Here is a 21,350-nt window from a genome sequence, read left to right as displayed (position 1 = left end):
TCTGTCTTGAGGATCTGCCTTGTCTTGAAGGTAATCTGACATTTGTAAAGACTTCCTATTGAACTTTGCAGACATTCTAGATCATGCCAATATTATTTTATATCTTGATTTTAAGCATCATCAGGAGAGGCTTGTGTTGAAGAACCTGAACTGCTTATTGTTAAGATGACATGGAAATTTAAGATGTTTTTTACCTTGAATAAAGCCATACAACTGAATATTTTTCAAGGGAGCATGTATAAAATAGAAAAACAACAGTAGAAAAGATAAGAGATAGCCCATTTGAAAAAGGATCTATCTTTCAATAAGCCTTGCAGTTAATGATGCCAATTACAATAAAACTCTGTACTTATCACGTAAACTATTGTCTATAAAATACTTTGATTTTACAATATCTTGTTTGATACTCCCAAGAAACATGAACACCTAGTAAGATAAGGATTCTCTCCTGAGAAGATGAGGAGGCTGAGGATTAGAAGGGTTGAGTGACTTGATCCAAGTCTCCTGGCTTGAAAGAGACCAGGCCAAAATTGGATATAGGGCCCCTGAGTCCAAATTTCGTGCTCATTCTACCTACATCATGTTGCTTCGACTTATAACATGGGGTTTGGAACATATCTTTTAGGAATTGTTATTGACAAAAGGATTCTGTGTTTGGGACAGAACTTAAAACTTAAGGCAACTCTATAATTGTTCACTTCATGCTTGTCTGGGCTGTACGTAAAGGAGAACACCTAAGTAGTATTAGTACTACTTATTCTAACACGACCACTTTGTGGTACAAATTCACACAGACCCTTTCACCCTCAAAACAAGTACAGTTGAATTGTGCACAGGAACTTTGTATTGGGAAGAAAAAAACAACAACAACAACAAAAGGAATTTTCCTCCCTCTATGTAAAAAAAAAAGCTACAACCACCAGAATTAAAATCTTTTCTTCATTATTTTCTTTTGAAATGTCTATGGGAAAATAAGACTTCTGCTAATTGATTTTTTTTTAATTCGTACAATTGAGGCATATCTGAGGAGACTAGAAATCTATTTTATTTATCTTACAATCCAAAAAGGGGGTATTATAAAAATTAATAAGGCTTCATAGAGAAGGAAATAAAAGTTTTAAAAATGAAGTAATGATAAACATTAGGCTCTTTAAATATGTAAGAGTCATATAGAATTACAAAGCAACCTCAGGAGACCAGTTAGAAAGACTGATGACAGTGTAGATAGGTGCATTTTAGGGTATTTGCCAGATTCATCCTTCAGTTTTATGCCTTCAGAAATATGAGAAACCAGTAGTGTGTCTAAATCTAGGCTTAAATTATGACCTACTTTTCATCATTACTGTGAGGAAAGATGAAAATAAAACAAAATAACCTATCACTGCATGGGGCATCCTTTAAAAAAAATGGAGAATTTTACACATAATGTTTCTCCTTCAATTTCAAACATTATCACTTTAATTCCTTTCAAGATGTATTTTATCCTATCAAAAAGTTAAGGAAACTGAAGTACCCAGGTTTGCAGTTGACACTCAGCTGTGCTGAGTTCACTGAAAGTGAAATGTCAAGCTGCCAGAGATAAATTGCAGGAATCTCTCTTGAGGCTCATGAATGGGCCTAGAAGTCGCAGACGAGCTTCAGTGTGTGTAAGGTAAGACATTTAGGAAAAAATGAAGGTAAAATGATTAGGCTGCATTCACAGGCTGGCAGGCTGCAATTTTTCAGTTCCAGTCTTGAGAAGGGATGGAGGAGTCATTGGTAAATATTACATGAAAAAACTTAGCTCAGTAAGTTACAATAGCCACAAAGGTCAACATTTTGCTGATTGGCATCAGAAAAGAGATTGGCATCCAAACAGAAGATATTCTTTTACCTCAGTGCAAGATTAGGGTCTTCCAAACTTGAAATATTGCAAGTAATTCCAGTTGCTGCTCCACTCAAAAAAGATGCTGCTGCATCAGGCTAGAGAAAGCCATTATAGAGGATTCCCTCTTAGGAAAGGTTTAAACAATTAGGGCTCTTCCATTAGGAAATATAAAGGTTGAGTGAGGCTATGCCCAGACCCCATGAAATCATAAGTGCTTTGTCTAGAATAAACACAGGCCTGTTTACCATACCCAAGAAAATGGGAACTAAGGGATACCCTTGAAGCATTGCAGAGGTGATAAATGGGGGGAAAGAAGCACTGTCCATGACCAGTGGAATAACTTAACCCAGGAGTTGTAAAGAGTTAGTATGTTCAAAAAACTAAAATGTTTCAGGTCATTTAATGCACCACAGATACATGGTTGCTTTGTAAGAGAAACAAAGGAAGACAAGCCATTCCCTTTTTTTTTTTTTAACATTTTTTATTGTGAAATATAACATATATACAAAAAAGCAATATATTTCAAAGTACATTGTTACAAGTAGTTATAGAACAGATTTCAGAGTTTGGTATGGGTTACAATTCCACAATTTTAGGTTTTCCTTCTAGCTGCTCCACGTCACTAGAGATTGAAAGAAATATCAATATAATGATTCAGCAGTCATACTCATTTGTTAAATCCTATCTTCTCTGTTGTAACTCCTACTTCTCCTTTGATCCTTCTCCAGATTTTTAGGGTTATTTGAGTTATGCCCATTCTAACTTTTTCATGTTGGAAAGGCTGTCGATAGTATGGGATAGTGGGGTGGAACTAGTTGATATTCTTGGATTTCCTCTGGATTTCAGGATTTATCTGGTCTAAGAACCCATCTGGAGGTTGCAAATGATTTGAAAGTAATCTTAGTGCAGGAAACTTTTGTAGAATCTCAAATAATGCCCTATATGTTCTTTAGGGTTCACGGGAATGGTTTTGATTGGAGTTTGGGAAACCTTGGTAAGTAGCAATATCTAGCTGAAGCTAGTGTAAGAGTGACTCCAGAATACCCTCTTGGATCTGTTTGAACTCTCTTAGCCACTGATACCTTATTTTGTTACATTTCTTTTCCCCGTTTTGGTCAGGAAGGCATTGCTGAACCTATGGTGCCAAAAGCCATTCCTTTCTACAAAGCTTGATGACTCCTACCAAAAATAGAATCTTTAAACTAAATAGACTTTGAGTATGGTTTTCTTCATGTTTTTAGTTTTAAAATGTATTAAAAATAGAAAGTATTAAAGGGTTTGATATTAAATATAATATGCATTTATGAATTACAAAGCTTCTTGTCCCTGACTTCACCCTTGTCTATAGAAAGTGCCATCCTGTCAAAGCCTCAAGGTCAGGGACCTAAAAATCCCGTTTCAGTGCTTGTGGTGACCATATGGTATGGTGGTTTATAAACCAAAACTATGTCCACTACTTATTAATTGCATGATCTTAAACAAGCTGTTTAACTTCTTAGAGGCTCATATTCCTCATTTGTAAAATGGTTTCGTAATACCTATCCTATGGGATTGTTTGAAGAATCATTAACATGTAATATAGGCAAGTTACTTAGTACAATGCATGGCACCTTGTGTATACTAAGTAAATGGCAGCTCTTGCTATTATTGTGTGCTAAGAGAGCTATATATATATAACTCTGAATTCAATTGGATTTACCATATATGATGGATATAAGGTTAACCCCATTTCCTAATAAGATTTGTGAAAGTTTATTACCATTTTGAATGTGGATGGACTTTTAGAAATTGGATTAAAAAGTAAACCGATTATGATAGTTATTTTAATTAGTTATACAGAAGTATTCAAAATCACAAATGGTATTGGATATCTTAATTTAGAAATGTTACTTTTCCCCCCACTTTCCCATTTTGTTAAAAAAATTTGCTCAAACTCTTCACATATATCTCTGACATCAGTGTTTTTATAAGCACTAGAGCCAATTTTTGAGTCATCTAACAGTTTTCTAGAGCACATTACATTTACATCTGTTTAAGTTGTTAGAGATACAACACTTTAATCTGTGTATGATATCATCACTATCATTTTTATCCCAAGTCCCCAAATCTATTTGCATAAAAATAGGCCAGTTGATTTTTCCATTCATCCTATATGTATATATTTATGATCTTCTCTAGGTTTTTACTACATGCAATTTGTTTTTTACATTTTTTTCCCTATATTAGAGAAATTATGGCTTGACAAAACAATCATGCATCAAATACAGGATTCTTATAAACCACCCCACCACCAACACCTTACATTGGTGTGGAACATTTGTTGTGATTGATGACAGCACGTTTTTATAATTATACTATTAATTAAAGTCCATGTTTGTTTGTTTGTTTGCTTTTTGGCATGGGCAGGCTCCAGGAATTGAACCTCGGTTTCTGGCATGGCAGGTGAGAATTCTGCCACTGAGTCACCATCACACCACCCAAAGTCCATGGTTTTAAACCCATGACTTAGGGTTCACTGTATAGTGTATTTCTATAGATTTTTACCATATATACAATCTAACATTTCCCCTTTTAATAATATTCAGATATGTATTTCAGTGCTGTTAATCATGTTCACAGTGCTGTGCTACAATCACCACCATCCATTACCATTTTACATGATCTTTCAAAGACTAGTTTACAATGATATCCAACACCTAGTTCCTGGAGGTCAAATGTTGTACATAATTATTAAATTCGAGTTAAATTTTATCATTTCCACACCACACCCACTCCAATTTTGTAAATTTACTTCCATAAGCATCTGAAACTCATATTTATTGATGTCCCTAGCTAATGTCTGTTCTCCAAAGAGTACTTTGATATTCAAAATAAAGTAATTTAGAAGATTCCCCTTAACATTAAAGACTTTATTAGGACTTGAACATAAGACAACTTTTTTCTGAGGAATTCTTGGGAGGAGTGATGACCCTTATATTTAGGAATGTGAGGATTATAGATTTTCTTGAAATATTTATCCAATGATATGCCTTTAAAATCATTCAAGTTTCTTATTTGTATTCATTCCATCTGTGTGTGTGACGTGCTGAATGACCGAAACAGGTATGAGGCAAATTGCTCACAGTTATAGGAGTTTTCTGGCCTTGGAGACAATTCAAGAAAAATCTGTTGAACACCTACTATGTATAAGGCATTTGCAGAGAGAAAAATGTAAGTTAATTACAGTTCTTGTCCTCAGCAGCTTATTAGCTTTTCCAGGGATATAAAATAAATATACAAATAATTTTTATACTTGGGAAAATAAGGTATGATCCATAAAAGAGTTATAAATTGCTCTGTTGGTGCATAGACAGCAGAAGCCATATCCAGTTGAGAGCTATCAGGAAAGGTTTCAGGAAGTCCACCATATTTGAGGTGGAACTTAAAGACTGTTGAAGATAGTCCTAGGCATTTGGGGTAAAGCAATAAGAAAGGGAACCAGAGCCCACTATCAGGGCAAAACAGCACGAGCAAAGGCACAGAAGAAGAAAAGCAAGAAGTATGTTCAAGAACAATGAGAATTTATGGGAAAATGGGGCAATGAGGCTGGGCTGGAAATGAGATTAGGCTTGATTGTGAAGGCCTTCTAGGCTTTGTTAAAGAGTTTATCCTGTAATCAAATAGAGAATCAAGACAGATTAAAGATTTATTAACTGGAGACTGCGTTATGTGATCAGATTTATAGTTTAGTTATCTTTCTAATTTAATTTCTAAAAGTACCTATGGGGAGACTGAAGTATTCTGGGATAGAGATAACTAGATTGACAATTATTTTAAATATAGGTCACAAGAATGGGAGACCATTTAGATATTGGAGATATTGGGTTTAAAGTCATAGGAGGATTGAGGATGATTAGGTATGTAGGTATACCATTTAGGAAAAGGTTTAGTGGCTTAATCAACAAATTTGGTCTGAGGTGCCTATAGATATGGTACATAAGGCATTTTGCATCGTAAAAAATGAGGTGAACAGAGAAAGTTTACATGTTTAAAAAAAATCATAGTACATCATCACATGAAAAAATACCCCTTTCACTAGCAAGTAAAGAAATACAAATTAAAATAGCAGTAAGGTAGCAACATATGGCTATTATAATGTCTAAACACAAAGTGAGGTATTAGACAAGCTGTAGGAAAACAGGTATAGTTTGTGGTGGTGCCATAGTAGGACAATTCATGGAAGTTGGAAGTGTACACATAAAAAAATGTTGAGTGGGCCACAGTGGCTCAGCAGGCAAGAATGCTTGCCTGCCATGCCAGAGGGCCCTGGTTTGATTCCCGGTGCCTACCCATGTAAAAAAAAAAATGTTTTAAGTGAAAGACTTAGATCCCAAGAGAGTATAGTGTGTCTATAATAATATGTGTATATTGATGTGTCAGAAGAGGTTTTGAAGGAATGCAAGTAGTTTAATGTTCATTTGCATTTTCTTCCTGGAAAGTTATTTAAGTGCATACTAATTTGGAAAGAATGGAATGAAAAATGAGTCCCAATCACAACCCTAAAACACACACACATGCACACATCTTTGCAAACAGATGGTGATAGAAACTGATGCTCACTGTTTGTGATATTGCAGTATTATGTATGAATCAAGGACTTTTAATTGAAGTTGTGGTTCCCTTCTTTATCTACCATAAGTCTGATGAGGCAATTTTTGATCATTGTTTATTATAGAAAAGAGAAAAGAGAAAATCTTTTCCTTATAAATCGTGACAACCACATTTTAAATCATTCGAAAATATTAATTCTTTGTCTCCACTAAATACAGAAAGTATAAGATTTTTATTGCTTTACTCCTCATCCCTTCCTCTCAATATTCAGTAGCTCTTACTTGACCCTTCATGTTAGTTTATAGATTTTCCCCCTGAGGTTGATAGATTGAGATGTGTGTATTAAGCACACACAGTTTAAATTAAGATTTTTTTAATATGCAGTTAACTCATTGAATAAAATATAAGCCTACTATGTGCCAAACATTGTTTCTGGGCACTCTTCAGATGGGATTTCACTTGGTCTTAATAGTAACAATCTGAAGGTTGAAATACTATCCTTATTCTCTGATGATACAACTGAATGTCTATTCATAGACAGTTCTCTTCAGAGCCCAAGACAGTGCTCTTTCTTTTCTGCTGTGGTCCTTTTTAAGTGACTAGTTCCCAAAGAAAAGAAGGTTTTCTGTGTGTTATGAGCTATAGTATAATTTTTAATATAGAAAGGAAAATTTTAGAAAGCAGCAATTTTATTTCTTTATATTTTTAAAATTCTATATTACTGAATTTTTAACACAGCAAATGAATCACTCTTGCAAAGTCCTAATGGTAGGCAATTGATGAGCTGTCAAATACAACCACCAACTTTCAAAAAGCATGATTTTTTTTTTTTTACATGGGCAGGCACCAGGAATCAAACCTGGGTCTCCAGCATGGCAGGCAAGAACTCTGCCTACTGAGCCACTGTGGCCCGCCCAAAAAGCAGTATATTTTTAAGAAAATTTTTTTAATAAAAGAAGTGTATTTATTTTCCTTATTTAGAAAATGAATACTATTGATAGACAAGTTCTGTTGTAAAGGCATTTGGAAAACTTGATACAAAGCAACTCAAAGTATAAATATAATTTAAATGAAATCTAAAAATGAAGCAGGTTTATCTACTGATTTAATGATTTCAATTAAATAAAACTTATGAACTGATAAAAAATTTTGAAGTTTTATTTAAAGAAGTTCATGATATAGAAATGCTGACCAATAACAACAGGAAATTAACGTATCATTAACTGATAAAACATGCAATGCAAACAAGGAAAATATTTGAAGTAAGGCTTGGCGAATCATAAATAACAAAATACAAGGACTGTAAATGGAAGCACCAAGGGACAATTGGTACAATAAAGTATATTACCTATGTGAAGGTTTTCTGACTCATATGACATTATTAAGACTGCATTGCTATGACTGCAATGCTAACTTCTATGTGACTGCTGGAATATTATTGAGATTGGAAATGTGCAGTAGATGATAACCAATATTTTAGAGTGGAGGCAGGAGGGGCTGGTGGTATGAATCATGTAGAAAGATTAATTGGAAAACTGTCTTGTTTAACAACAGAAAGAGGGGAGTCTGGTTAGAAAAACAAATATTTCAGAAATAGACAACGTGGCTATACTGTAGTGAGATTCATTTATGTAAACCACATATGTACAAATATCCATCTCCTTTTGCTCTAGTCATACTGTGTGAATCACAGGAGTAAGAAAGCTGGATGAGGAGGTAAATTGTTCAGAAAGAGAATAACAAAGTTGAAATCAGTGAAAGTAATAACATCTTATAGCATTTTAAATCAGATATCCAAAAGTAAGTGACATAAAGAATGCATGCAAAAAAGTATTCCTTTCTAGGAAAGTTTTAAATACCTCTATTGATGATGTATAGCTCATTCAAATTCCAGAGAATAATTGGAAACCGAGACATTAAGAAACAGAGTTCTCATTTCACTTGTTCACCTGACAGTTGGCTTTGAAGTATATTACCAGTCAGCTTAAATTAAAATACACAGCTCACAGCAAAACATTGCAGACAGTGTCTCTAATACTAAAGCCCATATATACTGTATGTAAATGGCATTAAGATTAGGACAAAGATTGACAAAAGCAGTGACAGTGAACATTAACTTGATATCAGCTGCTTTAAGCTCCTTCCATTAACAACGTAGAACATAATGAAATTACCAGAGAGAGCAATTGGCTTTTCTAACTTGTATTTACAACTAGAAGAGCTTTTAAGTTTTTGGTCTTAGTTACATAAAATTCTAATGCCTTTTAATAAAGACATGGAATCAAACATTATGTACATACATATATGCATATACATTATATACATATATAGGTATATATGTGTATGTGTATGTACGTCTATCCATCCTTTTATCCCAAAGTGCATTTTACCAAGGCTCCAACCCAGACAATTGTATTCTTTTCTTCTCAGGTCTTTGTACAAATGTGTGCTTAAAAACTTTATGAACAGTGTATCATATAAATAGGTTTTTGGCCCATCAAAATTCAGATTGTAGGAATCAGTGAGCTTTTCCTTATTGTTCCAAAATGTTGTATTATTATAAAATCATAGGAATTTAAAACTTATTGCTATTCCCTAATTATTTCTTTAGAGTGCATATTATCTGGGATCATTGCGAGATCATGATCTGACCTATTTTTGGTATCTATATTCATGAATATGTATTTTTAGAAGCTTAATCATATTATTATCCAATAAATGAAATAATAAAAAAATATGGTTATGTAGTTTATTATCTTCTGTCCCATTACCTGATTTAAGCATCTGAGTTTCATATCTTTGTTTTGTAGACTATTTATGGCAAGTCAATTCTCTTCTCTGAATGTCAGTTTCATCGTATAAAAATAAAGGGGTTGGACTTCACTTAAATATCACCCAAGTTCCTTTCCAGCTCTAAAATCCTGTGTTCTATTGATTATCCTTAAATTGTTACACAAGTCTATAAGACCATTTTTAAAAATATTTTTAAAAACACTTTATTGACCTGCATGAATTGAGAACATATCTGGCATCAAAACTCCTTTCTGCTTAAATCTATGATGAAGGATAGATGCATTTGGAAATGTTCAGCTCAAGGAAAGAGAAGATATAGAGATAATCAGGCCTCAGGTTTATGATGCATCTGTGACTACCTGTCACTCTTGGTAAAGGATAGATTGAGGGGAAAGAAACTGTGCCAAATCCCAAAGTTGATACCATAATGGGTCATCAAAAAATTCTATAGAATCTGGCGATGCTTAGGGAAGGTAACCATCTGATGCAAAATGTCAGCCAACCTCCTCTCTAGGGTGCTTTAAAAGCAAGGAGTCTAAACATGAGAAAGTACAAAGCAAGATTGGAGAACTGTTCAACAGGCAAGCACCTTATTAATTCTTTGTTTCTTTTTCTGAAATCTTTCTCATAAGAGAAAACCCTCAGACCTAGCCTATAGAAAATTAGCTTCTCATTGGCCTTTAAAGATATGGACATCACCACTGCTACCCAAGTTAGTTGAGATGCACAAGTTTTCATATAGTTAGTGTATATGTATCAAGATTCAAGGACAGAACAGTTTCCCTTCCCCTTCCTCCACACTAATAAATTTATAATCTAAATGTGTGAGAATCTTGTGAATTATGTGGTAACAATTTATCCTTCTAATGGCAGCACTTTTTATAACAGACGTATTTTCATCCTAAATAAGCATCAACTACAAGTTCAAAATTGAGTAAGTCAAGTTGGTAGACATCAAGATATGGCTAACATGTAGTAATGGGATCATCCTGCTAAAGGCCAATCTGAGTTTTTTCTTTAATGTTATGTGATGAAGGTAATAGATGAGTAGAAAGGATGACTACTCATTCAAGAAAGAACCAGTCTTAGAGTTTTCTCTTTTTCTGTTTTCTCATATCATATTCGATTCTCCTTAAATATACAAACAGCTGAATTGCAAATGTTAACCTAAACATGAATTTTAAATGTGGATGTTTAATTTAACCTAAAAATAGTAATTATGGATCAGCTGCTTTTATGATTATCAATTAAAATATATCATTTACATTGGAAATACAGGGAAAATTGTCACTGTTATTTTATAATAAGAAACTCTGTTTTGAATGCATTAAAAATACAGTAGATGATTATTGCAGTATAAGGGGAAAAGTTGTTTGCTTTAGACAATCTGTCAGTAGATGTAGCCTAGGAAGAAATGTATGGTAGCTGCTTTATATAAAACAGTAGGAGAAGGGCATAAGCACAGAGATATTTTACCCAGCAGCTGTTATTTAAAAAATTCTTTTATAGAAGAGAGGCTACTTTTTTTTGCCCCCCCCACCTCTTCAACATTTTTGCTTCTATCTCTGAATTACGCTTTCATGTGGCATGCAAAAGGAGAAGAAGCGTCTGTGCCTGGCAGCCTCAGATTTCTGTATTTTAAACTGCCAACTGTTAAAATGGATTGAACTGAACCAGAGGAAGAGAATTGCCCCAGTGAGACAAATGCATTTTTACACCCCTCTTTAATAAAATATTATTAGGAGTAGCTAGAAAGTTTCCCCTCAGACATTCCTATAAAATTGTTAGATTGTAGGTGTGTGAAAGAATCACAATTGACTCCTGTCAGGCAGTTTGGAGAGGAAGTGAAAAGATTTGTCTCCTGACTTTCTGTGTGCTTTGTCAAATCAGGTATTTTGAGCAGAAGTACGAAGTGAAGACTGACGTCAGAGAATGCCTTGAAGCAGGGACTTGTGCTAGTCTCCTGTGACTTCATTTTTTGGTTGTTTGTTTAAAGGAATGATTGGATTGTAAAATGATGGGAATATGACTAGACATAAGCATGTTTATCCCAGGCTCAGCAGCCATTACATATCATTAGCAAAAGGAGGCAAGGGGCAAAGGAGACTATTTTGATGTCAGTTTCATTCTTTTTAAGGACAGATGCTTTCACTGATGAGAAATAAACCAACATCTGTATAACTTTTTAGTGTGAACTATACTAGTTTTATGCTGGCTTCTTTTCCTGTAGGAAAACATACAACTTTTTAAATAGTCATTAATATAAAAATGAAATAACAGATTATGTCAGAGTTGCTTTTAAGGATGTCAGTTATGAAGCAACTGTAACTTATCAGAATCAGTATATTTCTGTTATGAAATAGCACATCTTTTTCTTACCTAGATACATACCATTGCTAATATACCACTTCTGCTAAACTAATGCCAAATTCCAATATTTCAAACATGAGATGCTTTTTATTAAGAAATATAATTTGACCCTAACTTTCAACCTATAAAAGACTATATTCCTTACCTGTTACTCTGAAGCTAGTCCCGTTTTCTGTCTTTTCTTCTTTATTCCCCCTGGAAAAGAATCTCTGTGATTGACTTGCTCTGCAAAATATTTTATTTGCCCTCCTAACATTAACCATTTTAAGGATCTGATTGTACTATGCCAGGGAACAGAAGATTTAACTTCACCCACCCCTCCTCTGCCCTCCCCACATTGCCAAATTAATGCTCTTTGTTTTGAGTGGTTCAGGGAAGGATAAAATTGCTAAAGTTTAACTAGTATGAAGGAGTAATCTAAACAAATGAACCATTCCAGTAATGTACAGTATCTCTGTGCCCAGCAGCCATCTTGGCCCTACCCTGCTTCTAAGCTTCTAACATATCCTCATAGTCATTTCTTCTGTATTGTGATTTTTTTAACTGAAGAACTTTTAGATGTCCCACATGGTTTACAATAAATCAGAAATTCATGTCCTAAATGTTTCATTAGTCAGAATAATTAAGTTGATCAGTTCTGGGAGCAGTGGAAGCAAAATAATGGGGTCATTGAAGCAGTCAGGCTCTAATGGGAACCTGAGCTCATTCAGGTATCAAATATAATAATTGTTCTACACCTGTATGCATCCATTGAGCAAGTTTACATTAAAGGTTTAGTAGGAAAGTTTCAATATTGTGGTCCAAAGGGACTTGCTACTGTTTTCACAAGAAAACGCTGAATATTTTTTGGCAATATGTTTTTTTGTGAAGTGTTAACTAAGCTGTATCTGCATGTTGGTGCCATTGCCCTACGTAGAGAGGAAGAAAAGGGGGATATGTATTTCCAGGAATGATTTTCTTACTATTTAAACATAATTAATGGTTCTCAAACATTTGCTATCTGGAGGCAATAATATGGGATAACTAAACTCACTGGATATGGGGTGGGGATAGGGGAAAATTTTGTTAAACAACTTATGCAACCTATTAGAAATAAGGATCATTTAACCCTTTCCTTTCATAAAATAAAAAGGTATCAAGCATGACTTTTATTGTTGAAGCAGAAAGTAGCAATTAGGTAATCTGTAGTAACGTAATATTTTATTTCTCCCTTATCACTATTTCCAATAGGCAAGTTCATGCCTTTGGTTCTTCTACAAGATCTCTAATGAGAATTGACAGACCTAAAAATATTTAAGATCTAAATAATTGAAAGAAGAATTTAATCCTGCCCTATAGTAAACTTTGAATTAGCAGATCTCCAACAGAACTCTATCATTGGAGGTTTCAAAAAACAGGAGATTTATAAGATTTGCAATATATCCTGAAAAACTATGAAAGATAGATATAGCCAGCCCTTTTTACTAAAAAAGACAATCAAACCTGATTTAACTGACCTAAAGAATGGTTCTAATAACACACACACTAACTTATTCATTCAAATGAATATTGTATTCTAAAATTTTTGCTTTCTTTGGATCTAATCAAAAGAACATGCTCATTTGTATATTCATTCAAAAATCATTTATTGAGTACCTATTATATTGCAGGCACCAAGGAAGCAGAGGTGAAAATTATAATTCATGCCTTTATAGAGCTCATAGTGAAGTAAGGACAAACTGCACAGGAATAATCACAGTATCAAGTATAAGCTAAATTTTAACAGACAGATAGGAGTTTTTGTTTGTTTGCTTGTTTGTTTTGAATAGGAAAAGTAAAAGGAGGAGAAGCATGTTCCAAGAAAGGGAAGCAATAGGAAGTGCAAGCAGTTCAATATAGGTATATGTGGAATAGGTATAGGTATGAGTATAGGTATAGGTATGAGAGGCTGGAAAGATGAACAGTCATGATAGGCCTTATATACTAAAGAGTTTAATTTTTCATTGCATGGATGTTAAGGAGCCATTTCTGACTTTATCTGTCAGTGGCCTGGTCAGATAGGTATGCATTGTAGAATGACTATCTTCTAGCAATGTGGAAGGTCGATTGGGTGGGGATGAGGTTTAGAGGCAGGAAAGATTCATTAGGGGTATGTTACAAGAGTCAAGGTGATAGAAGAGGAAGGCCTGCATCACAACAGTGGTATTGGAAATGTTGAAGAAGAAATAGATCCAAGAATGGCTCAAGAGTTAGAATCAATGGAACTTGTTGAACAATTCAATATTAGAGTAAAAAACGGGAACAGTCTAGGAGGTTTTTTATTGTTTTACTTTTTTATGTGTGATGTATGATGGCCCCATTCAACAATATGAGTAAACATGAAAAGGAGGGAATAAGATCAAAGGAAAGGAAATCAGCTTAGTGTGGATGTGTGAAGGTGGCTACAGAATAATCAGGTGAAATATTCAGAAGGCAATTGGAGCTGTAGCCTGAAGCCTCTGAAATGTGTATTTGAAGCCCTTAGTATAAAGGAAGTAGAGTAGAGGATGATTTACACATGAATGAGTACATTCATGGCAGATGTCTCAGAAAATATGTAAAGTAATAGGGGAAAAGACCAAAAATAAAACCCTGAAAATTACCAACATAGAAGTTCAGGCAAAAAGATAGTTTAAAAATTAAGAAAGTGTAGTAATGGATATTGGTTTGGATAAACCAAGAAAGGAGAGAATTTCCTGACAGGAGTAAATTTTCAACAATGTCACATGATACAGAGAGGAAAAGGAAACTAAAGAACTAAAGAAAAAAGCTAATTCTTAAGGCCAGGAATGTGGTATTGATTAGAATAGTCCTATTCATAAATGCAGTCATAATAGAACATATCATGTATTTTCTGAGGAATTTCACTCTATTTCTATTACTAAAGAAAATAATGAATTCATACAATATAAAATTCTATATTTATACAAATTCTATTTTTCTAGATCATCTAGTTTTTCTCATCTATGAGAAAGTAGTCACTGTTGGAGTATCTTTAAAAAAGCAGTTAAGTAATTCTGACACAGAATTTTTTAGAAAAAAATATGTACAAATTCTTCCCTGGACTTGAAATTTTGATATTTATGATTATTTTATTTTGTGACTAGTCCTCAAAAGAGGATAAAATAGAGTCTCTCAGGATGAGAGTGTAATGCGATTGGTCAGGAGCAAGTCAACTCTAAGGAAGTGTCTTTCACTTCAAGTCATTGTCTGTTTATGTTGTCAACAGGAGTTCTCAGTGCAGCTAAATGTCATTTAACATACTACTTCACAATCTAACCATACATATTATCCTTTTCCCTCAATTCCCCTAAAAACACTAAGCTATCTCCAGGAAACAGATTCCCAAATACACAATTAGAACCACAGTTTAAAAAAAAAAATGTATTGAAAATATAAGGTAGTTTGTGAATTCTTTTGTCTTATATGAATAGGTGTAATGAGAGATGGCATACTCATTCATAAGTCTATAAAGCCTCATAAAAGTTTTATTCAGAGAATGAATAAACATGTACTTCTTAATTGTCACTTCAAATTGAGAGGGATAATAAAAAGGCAGAAGAGACACATACTCTGCCATCATGGAACGGCAACACATGAAATTATAGTGAACAGTATAAAACTGCCCGTAATTTTATGCCAATTTGTGCGGTACAAGGTAAATTGGTGCTATTGGAATCCAGAGGAGGGAAAGATCAATGAAGGCTAGAAGGAGTCAGGGAGGTAGGATTTGGGTTGCATTTTGAAGGATAGGTTTAATATTGTTATTAAATATTAATGGGTTTTAATAAAGGGGAGGGGAAGGCAGAGGTGGCCACATGAGCAAATAATCTGTAGTATGTATATATGTATTCATGGAACAGTTCTGAAACCAACTGAACTAGATTCAAGGGGCAGTAGCCGGGACTAGGGGAAAATCTGGTTGGATAGTGTGGGATTCTTATTTTTAAAGAAAGTATATAATCCATAAATTTCTCCTTTATTTTTGTAGCTGCCACAAATTTTAGAGCCAAATTTATCATCTATATATTCTAATCTCGCTAAGATGCTTCATTTAGAGTGAGTCTGTTTACTTGAATCTTCAAATGCCTTATCTTGCACTGAATTTTAATCTATAACCCCTCTGAAATCCTTTTCAAAGTTAATTTGTTCCACTTTGTATTGGTATTTTGTCTTCTATCACCACCTCAAATTAGGATTTGAGTCAGGATAGCCTTGTTTTAAATCCACTGCAGCCTTTTGAGCTGGAGAATAAGGTCTTTGAGAAGACTGATCTGAGAGGCAAGTTGGAGGATGACCTGAAGGCAGGAAAACCTAGATGTAGTGATCAGCCTAGCTGTTGTGTTGTTTCTCAAATTTTAATGATATACAGCTCCTTTTTAACGAGAATCTGACTCTTCAAGATCCCCAGTAATTGATTAAAATTATTTTTACTATATTGTTACTTAAATATTTACAATTATAATAAAAGGCATAAACTCCTTATGTTTTAACAGAACTCTTAGACAGATAAAGCTGACATTAATTTGTCTACTGGGGCTAGATTTAATAGTAGAAAGATTTAACTTGAGATCCATTTATATATTGTGACCTTTTGATACCAATGTCAAGAATCACTGTTGTATAAGTAGGCTTGACAAAATGGTTTTAATAACTTCAAGGCTTTGTAATCTAATTCAAGATAATCAGGTTTCATATTGAATGAAAACTCTGGTAGTGAACTACTTTCTAATGCCTGTTTTAATGAGATATCAACTCAACAACTTTGTGAAGTTGTCTTGCTCAGATGAAGAAAAAGTTCAGATTGAAATCTACATAACATGGGTATCTAATTCACTTATTACTGGAATCTCGACAGAAAAATTCTTTAGTGCATATTAAACACTCTATTTACAACTAATGAACAATTACACGTTGGTTCACAAATTTTTTGTTCTCATAGTGCATCTACTCACACCATGAAGATGATATTAACTTCTATGTCACAAGCTCTTATATGTCCAGCCTTATACCAGTGCCCTCTGATGACTCAAATCAGTGAAAAATTTTCTCTGTTCAAATTATTGTGAAGCCCTCAATTAGTACAATGTGCTATGATGTTACTTACCTTTCATATAATATAAAAACAAGCTAATGTATGCACAGTCACTGATATATATCAATGAGCAATAAACTAGTTACTTATAAGGTGATGATACAGAGTATGCTTATGTTAACTTTTTTTATTGTACCATAAAAATGAAAACACAAAATTATAAATATACCTTGCTTTAAGAAAGAATGGCTTCCAGATAAGTTCTGAAATCCAGAGGGGGCAGACTCTCCAAGAACATCAACTAGTTCCATCCTCCTATCCTGTGTTATTGACATCCCTTTCTAACATGGAAATTTAGAATGGGTATAGCCCAAATAACCCTAAAAGTTGGGAGAAGGGTCAAAGGAAAAGGAGGAGTTATAGTAGAGAAGATAGGATTTAACAAATGAGTATGACTGCTGAATCAATATATTGATATTTCTTTCAATCTCTAGTGTCTTGGAGCAGCTAGAAGGAAAACCTAAAATTGTGAAACTGTAACCCATACCAAACTCTGAAACCTGTTCTATCACTACTTGTAACAATGTACTTTGAAATGTATTGCTTTTTTGTATATATGTTATATTACACAATAAAACATGTTTAAAAACATGGCTCATTGAGGTTCATTGATTATTTTTTAAGGACAATATTGGGACTTGCATTATGTAATCCATGTCTTTAATTATAGTGAACTCTTAAAACAGTAACTTACTCAGGACATCTTAACAAACAAAATGGGTCTCACTTCCTTCTGAATATCTGTATTATTATATTCTATTTCTCTTTCAACTGGCTTATCACCCTATTGAATAATGTAATTCATCACAGGTCATGTCATATTTTACTAGCCATCCTGTGCCCTCGAGGAGGCCAGATGTCTATCATGGTCCATTCAGTAGCTACTCTGGGAGAAAAAAAAAACAATTTAGTGATGCTTCTCTAAGCTAGAAGTGATATTAAGCTTTTCAAACACAATGACCTGAGATAATTGTTTTCACTCTATGAAAATATCCCCTCTTTCAGGGTCATGGGAAATGCAATTAAGTTATACTCATTGAATCTGCTTAGTTCTCAACCTTCTGCAGTCTAGCCTCTGTTCCCCTTATTTCACTAAGGTCTCTAATGACCTCCATATTTCTAAATCTCATAGTTCCTGTTTTTATTTTACTGACTCTTTCTATAGCATTTGATATCACCACTTATTCCATCTTTCAAAATATCTACTCCCCTAGATTCCATATCATGTAATCTCATGGTTCCTTCTTTATGTCCTTGAGTATTTTTCTGACTGATTTCTTCATGGACTGCTATTCCTCAGTTCATCTCTTAAATATCAGTGTTTCTCAGGGTCCCATCATCAGCTCTTCTCACTCTCCATTCTTTCCTGAGTTATCACATCTCCAGCCATAGCTTTAATTACAACCCATGTGATAAGCCTCTCAAACTTCCCCTCTCTTTTTCTCTTTCCCAGGCCTTTCCTCTGATCCTCAGATTTGTAATATTTAACTGTTCCTGAACAGTCCCACCTGGGTGTCTTAAAGGCATCTTCCCACTTGATAAATCCCAAATAGAACTCATCATCTTGAATCCAAATCCTCCTCCTGTATGCTTTATCTTGGTTGACAAAACTACTATTCTCCCAAATGCACAAACTGGTAATTTTAGAGTAATTTTTTTTCTCCTCCTCCTTTCCCCATGCTCCATGTCCAATTAATCTCTAATTCTTCTGCCCTTTAATTCATCCACTCTATGTTCACCAAATTGAACTATCTTACAATTTCACTCCCAGTCGCAGTCCTCAAGTCCAAGAGCCTTAACATGGCATATGAGACCATCAGTGATCTGGCTCCTACTTCTCAAGGTGATTCCATACTTTTAATCAACACAGATTTGCTTATAGGTGCACACATTTTTTTTCCTCAACCCTTCTCTCCCTTTCCTCATAGTGACTCCTTTGCCTGGAATAGACTTTTCCTCCAGGCCATTTTATATTTATTCTTTAAGAATAAACTACAAAAGCAATTTTAAGGAAAACAAATAATAATAAATAATCAACTACAATATCCCCTTCTCTAGAAAGCCTTCCTAGTTACCTCCCCCAAGGTTTGCCTACGTGTTCCTTTTCTGTGCTCCTGAAGGATATATTCCTAGTCATAGTACTCACAACACTGTAGTCTAATATCTTTCTATGCTGTTCTCATATGACTGATAATATCTTGAGAAAAAGGGCTGAGACTTCTCATTTTTGTATCAGAGGATACTAAAACTGCCTCACCAATAACTGGATAGCAGAGTACAAAAGAAACCTTAACGGATGTCATCAGACTGATTTTTTTTATTTAAACAATTTTATTCATGCACCATACAATCCATCCTCAGTATACAATCAATGTCTCTTGGTATAATTACATAGGTATGCATTCACCACCACATTCAATATGAGAACATTCTCATTTCTTCTGAAAAAAACAAATACCATAGCCATTATATCCCCCTATCATTGACATCTAGCTTTGGTATAATGCCTTTGTTACAATTAATGAAAGAAAATAACAAGGTTACTGTTAACTGTAGACCTCAGTTTGCATTAATTTTATTTTTTCCATATACCACTCTTACCGTTAACACTTTGTAAGAGTAATATATATTTGTTCTAGTTCATTTAATAACTTTCTTAGATTTAAACAATTAACCACCATCATTGCCCACTCTGGGTTTTGCTAAGTTGTATAGTCCCAGTGTTTATCCTCTAGCTTTGCTTCTGGTGGCATACATGACCCTAGCCTTCCTCTTCCAGCCAGGCTAACACTCAGCTTTGTTAATCACACTTACAATATTGTGCTACCATCACACAGTATTGTGCTATCCATTTCCAAATCTTTACAATCAACCTTATTAAACGTTTTGTACTCCTTAAGCATCATTTACCTATTCTTACCCTCTTTCTATCTCTTGATAACCTGTGCTCTCAAATTTAACTCCCAGAGTTTGCTTATTATAGTTAGTTCATATTAGTGAGACCATACAGTATTTGTCCTTTTGCTTCTGGCTTATTTCGCTCAACATAATGTCCTCAAGGTTCATCCATGTTGTTGCATGCATTATGACTTTATTCTATCTTAAGCTGTTTAATATTCCATCCTATGTGTATACCAGTTTGTTTGCCCACTCATCAGTTGATGGACAGTTGGGCTGTTTCCATCAATCATGAATAATGCCACTGTAAACACCAGTGTGAAAATGTCTATGTGTATCCCTGCTTTCAGTTTTTCCAAATAAATACCTAGAAACGGAATTTCCGGATCATATGATAATTCTATATTTGGCTTCCTGAGGAACTGCCATACTGCCTTCCAGAGAGGCTGCACCATTCTGCATTCCCATCAACAGTGAATAAATATATCTATTTCTACATATCCTCTCCAGCACTTCTGTATTTTTCTTGTGCTTTTTTTAAATTTTGTTTTGTTTATAATGACCAATCTAGTAGGTGTGAAGTAGTAGCTCATTGTGGTTTTGATTTGCATTTACCTAATAGCTAGTAAAGTTGAGCATCTTTTCATAGCTTTTTAGTCATTTGTATTTCCTCTTTGGAAAAGTGTCTGTGTCTCTTAACCATTTTTAAATTGGGTTGTTTGTTGTCCTAGCTGCCAGAATGCAACACACCAGAGATGGATTGGCTTTTAATAAAAGGGAATTTATTTTGTTAGTTCTTCAGAGGAAAGGCAGCTAACTTTCCACTGAGGTTCTTTCTTATGTGGAAAGGCACAGGATGGTCTCTGCTGGCCTTCTCTCCAGGCCCCTGGGTCCCAGCAACTTTCCCTGGGGTGACTTCTTTCTGCATCTCCAAAGGCCTGGGCTGAGCTGCGAGTGCTGAGATGAGGAATGCCAAGCTGCTTAGGCTGTGCTACGTTGTGCTCTCTCATTTAAGCACCAGCCAGTTAAGTCAAATGTCATTCATTGCAGCAGGCATGCCTTCTAACCGACTGCAGATGTAGTTAGCAACAGATTAGGTTCATGTACCATTGGCTTATGTCTGCAGCAACAGAACTAGGTACCTTCACCTGACCAAGTTGACAACTGAATCTAACTACCACATTTGTCTTTTTATTGTTGAGTTGTGGGATGTCTTTATATGTTCTAAATATTAAACCCTTATCCAATATGTGGTTTCCAAATATCGTCTCCCATTATGTAAGCTACCTTTTTACTTTCTTGACAAAGTCCTTTGATGCACAAAAGTATTCCATTTTGAAGTCATCCCATTTACCTATGTATTCTTTCATTGCTTGTATTTTGGGTGTAAGGTCTAGGAAACCACTTCCTACCCAAAGATCCATAAGATATTTGTGTACATTTTCTTTTAAAAGTTTTATGGTCTTAGCTCTAATGTTCTGCAATCCATTTTGAGTTAATTTTTGTATAAGTTATGAAATATGGTCCTCTTTCATTCTTTTGGATATGGATATCCAGTTCTCCCAGCACCATTTGTTGAAGAGGCTGCTCTGTCCCAGTTGAGTGGACTTGGCTACCTTCTGAAAAATTAATTGGCTATAGATAAAAGGGTTTGTTTCTAAACTCTCAATTCAATTGCATTGGTCAGTTTATCTATACTTATGCCAATTTCATGCTGTT

The 21,350-nt window shown here is 34.5% G+C and overlaps 1 protein-coding gene across 2 annotated transcripts in view; it reads left to right on the top strand.

Annotated features, from left to right (window-relative positions):
* The window catches only part of DIAPH2 (diaphanous related formin 2), a 997,375-nt gene that overhangs the window by 956,920 nt on the left and 19,105 nt on the right, over positions 1–21,350 (top strand). The window lies entirely within an intron of this gene.

Source organism: Tamandua tetradactyla, chromosome X (genome assembly GCF_023851605.1).
Source record: "Tamandua tetradactyla isolate mTamTet1 chromosome X, mTamTet1.pri, whole genome shotgun sequence".
Classification (NCBI taxonomy): Eukaryota; Metazoa; Chordata; class Mammalia; order Pilosa; family Myrmecophagidae; genus Tamandua; species Tamandua tetradactyla.
The sequence above is the reverse complement of the archived record's forward strand: the minus strand, read 5'-3'. Positions and strand labels throughout refer to the sequence as shown.